This window comes from Nicotiana attenuata, unplaced genomic scaffold (assembly GCF_001879085.1).
Source record: "Nicotiana attenuata strain UT unplaced genomic scaffold, NIATTr2, whole genome shotgun sequence".
NCBI lineage: Eukaryota > Viridiplantae > Streptophyta > Magnoliopsida > Solanales > Solanaceae > Nicotiana > Nicotiana attenuata.
This window is the reverse complement of record NW_017671251.1, coordinates 11,694-15,886: the sequence shown is the minus strand read 5'-3', so window position 1 is coordinate 15,886 and position 4,193 is coordinate 11,694. Positions and strand designations below refer to the sequence as shown.

Here is a 4,193-nt window from a genome sequence, read left to right as displayed (position 1 = left end):
CTCACTGAGTTGGAAGTACTCACTTTACTCCCTGCACCTCGCGTGCAGTTGCAGGTATCGTTCACCCGGTAGCGGGTTATTAGCGGATTGAAGGTATTGTTATTGTAGCTGAGCAAAGTGACCGCCAGCGTTCGCGGCACCGGATGTTGTCTTTTGTTTTCCAGAAATTTTACTTGTATATATATTTATTGGCCTGTAGTTGTGTTAAGGTTTTCCTTAGATGTTCGTGACTTGTGACACCCCGGTCGGGTAGTAATTAACAGTTTCTAATGCCATTAAGTTGTATCTTCTATTCATTTATGTTTAATAATTGTTAGTGAAAGGATTTGGGTTAGTTGGCTGGCCTTGTCTTCACGAGAGGCGACATCACGACCGGGTATGGGAATTGGGTCGTGACAATATGCCCGCGCCCGCAGATCCTTGGAGTCCCCCTCTATCCCCTTATGTTCATTTCTCTTTCTTTCCGTAGAGATGGTGTATAGAACAGTTAAAATTTCTTAATAGCTTGTGACATGCGACATTCTGGGTTTTGGGAAGAGTGAGTATTGTATATGCCGAGCGACATTGTTTATGCTTATTAACTATATTTCTTAGCTGTTATCCTTGTATTTTCATTTCATTTCAGCAATATTAGGCTTACCTAGTCGTAGAGACTAAGTGTCGTTACGATAGTTCACAGAGGGAAAACTTGGGTCATGACAATGAGGGGTTTGGATTGGCTTATTTTAAGTGCTTATTGGCTTTTAAGCACTTCTTTAGTTTGTGTGGTGTTTGACAATGATTAAAAATGCTTAAAGGCACTTACTTTTAGGCATAAAAGTACAAAAATAAGCCAAAAGCCAAGTTGGATATTACCAACTTATGACTTATGGGTTTTAGCTTAAAAGCTAGTACTTTTTATAAGCCATTCAAACACCCTCAATGACGTACAAATAGCACAAAAAACACTGTTGTATATATATAAAATAGTAAAAGCTGTGTTAATTTTAAACGTAAGGAGGTAAGGTTGCATATTTTTCTCCTCCATGTAATTATTTCCATTGGAGCTATTAATTGAAAAAGGAGAAAATGGTCAAAACTTTGACTCCAAAATTGAGCAACTTTATTCTTCAAAACTAATGAAGCTCAAACTCGAAGGTAATTTTAAACCAAAGTTAAAAGTACTTGAAGGTGAATTTTGTAAAAGAATTTAAATATGTGGAGTAGGCAAATATAAACTAATTTACTAACGGTAATAAATGTACGAAAAATCAAAAACTTAATCGATGGCAAAATAAGAGTCCGTTTGGCTTAGCTGATTTAGAGTAGCTGATAAACATTAGGTGCTGAAGCTGATTTAAAAAATAAGCAGTTACGTGTTTGGATAAAAGTACTGAAATTAATAATAAGCAGTTGAAGAACTGGGTATATGAAGAATTTTGTTTTAAAAAAAAGCATTTTAGAGATAGAATAGTAAACATGGTCAAACCTAAAGTGCTTATAAACTGAAATTTGATAAGTTGGGGGAGACCAACTTATGACTTTTGGCTTATAAGTACTTAACTTATAAGCACTTTTAATTTACCAAACACGTAAATAAGCCAAAAAGTACATATAAGCAAATTTAACTGGCTTATAAGCTTAGCCAAATACCCTCTTAAGCAATTTCTAATTGCATTCGGCCAAAACTAACATTTTAAAATAAAATAATCCACTCAAAAAAAAAAAAAGCTACAAATAGTCTCTCTCTCTCACACACATACACACAGCAGCAGCATTGAGTCAGTCTACCGGCGGGCGGCGAAAGAACAATGGGGAGGAGAGTGGTTTCGCCGCAGCAGCTCCAGTATGTGCAAAGACTCCACAAATGGGGCCCGATCCCTCAATTCTTCTCCTTCTCCCTCCACTGCAACGTCGTTTCAGCAAACCACTACCCTCTTCTCCCACTCCGGTAATCCCCTTTATCCCTTTTATCTTTACATTTATTATTATTTTGAATTGAAACTGAATTGACCCTTGAAATGTGCATAGAGTTCCTATCAAAGAACAAGAGAGTTGAAGACTTAGGGTGTGTTTGGCATGGAGGAAAATATTTTTCTAGAAAATGTTTTCTGGGAAAATGAGTATTTTATTACTTATTTCTCATTGAAAAACTTTTTTCAAAAAATATTTTCTAGTGTTTGCTTAGAGAGTAGAAAATATCTTTTAGAAAAATAATTTTTTAATGCTACTTTCTTTACTCGTTCCCCAAATCCCCATGTTTTCTGTGCTCCCGCTCCCCCCTCCCTCCTCCAACCTTAAATACCCAACGTTTTCAGGACTCTATTTTCTTCAAGAATTTAATTATTCTTTAGATATTCACACAAACCCAAAAGGGATTAATGTACTGCTTTACTTTTCTATCAAAAATAACGTTGAAGTTTGTGTTACATGACTAAAAAGAAAATATTCTTTTTTTGTTGAAAAAGGAAGTACTCTTTCTACAACATGAAAAAAAGTATTCATTTTGTTCAAATGAAAGAAAATACTCATTTTGTTGAAATAAAAAAAATACTTTTTACTACATTATTTTGTTGGAATGAAAGAAAATATTTTTCTACTTCATAAAAGAAAGTATAAAAGAAAATACATTTTTACATCATGAAAAGAAAATACTCCTTTTTTGAAATGAAAGAAAATACTTTTTGCTACATCATTTTGTTGAAATGAAAGAAAATACGTTTTCTATATCATAAAAAAAAAAATGTTTTTTGTTTAAACGAAAGACGATACTTTTTACTACATCATTTTGTTGAAATAAAAGAAATGCTTTTTCTACATCATGAACATAAAGTACTTTTTTTGTTCAAATGAAAAATATTTTTTACTACATCATTTTTTTGAATTGAAAGAAATACTTTTTCAATATCATGAAAAGAAAGTACTTTTTTGTTGAAATGAAAGAAGATACTTTTTACTACATTATTTTGTTAAATTGAAAGAAAATACTTTTTTTACATCATGAAAAGAAACATTTAAATCAACCAAACATGAAAAAATTGAAAAATATTTTCATACCAAACACACCCTTAATGCCAATTGCCACTGGGCATGAGCGTGAAGAACTTCAGGCTGAGCGTCAGGTATATAGGGCCTATTTGGTTTGCATTCTGAAAATAATTTGATTAGGTAACTGATTATTATAATCTTTTGATTAAGAAATTTTCAGCTTTATAAGCTGATAAGTCAGTTTTCATTAAACGTGAGTTTTATGTACAGTAAATGAAGATCCGTTTTGATGATGGAAGTGGTGGTTTAATTGAAAATACTGATCAAGCGAGCTAAAAGAATCCAAACCTCAAATCTATAATTGGAATCAGTATGTAGAATTGAACACTTCTATTATTTTGATTGAAGTGATTTTTCTTTTTATCGAGTATTGATATTTACTAATTTACGAAATGATGTTCTGACCGATTGGATTTTGAATTTAGGGGAGAGATATTTTGGAGATGGATCATCCAGTTGGACAATTTGGTACCAAGGTTAGTATTTGTTCAACTTTTATTTTACATCTTGAAGTAATTCTTATATTGGATATTAATATTTGTGGTGTTCTGAGAGGTTAAGATTAAGAACACAAGATATGAAGGTTTCTTGTAGTTGATTAACATATGCACAACCGAAAAGGGTTCAAAATGCCCCTAAACTATTGGAAAAGGTTTAAAGATATCCTTCATCCACCTATCGGGTTAAAAATACCCCTCCATCCACTTTTTTGGTTCACTTATGCCCTTTGACCGTTAGGTCAATGCTAAATTAAAAATAATTATTATTCTTTCTGTAAAGCTTAAAAAGAAAATATTTTGCAAAATATTTTCGATTTTTTAAACTAATGCACCAATAATCAACTAATTTAGTAAAGTCTTCTTATTTTTTTTTCTGTTTTTACAAAAAACAATTCAGTTTTTACAATTTTTTTTCTTTTCAGTTTTTTTAAAGCATTTTTTTTTTTGTAAAAGCTGAAAAAAATATTTTTAATAAAATATTTTCGTTTTTGAATTTTTTTTTCCAGTTTTTTCAGTTTTTTAAAGCATTTCTTTTTATTTTCATTTTTCAGTTCTTTTTAAAGAAAAAATATTTTCGATTTTTCCAAAAACTGAAAAAAATGAAAAAAAAATATTTTTCAAAAACGAAAATATTTTTTCCAGTTTCTGAAAAACGAAAATATTTTA

At 31.3% G+C, this 4,193-nt stretch overlaps 1 long non-coding RNA gene across 1 annotated transcript; it reads left to right on the top strand.

Moving 5' to 3' along the window:
* The first annotated feature begins 2,908 nt into the window (after positions 1-2,908).
* On the top strand, positions 2,909-3,743 carry LOC109207044. The gene is made up of 3 exons (XR_002064960.1): positions 2,909-3,101; positions 3,238-3,337; positions 3,453-3,743. It is a non-coding gene; the product is annotated as an uncharacterized LOC109207044 (long non-coding RNA).
* The last annotated feature ends 450 nt before the right edge of the window (positions 3,744-4,193 follow it).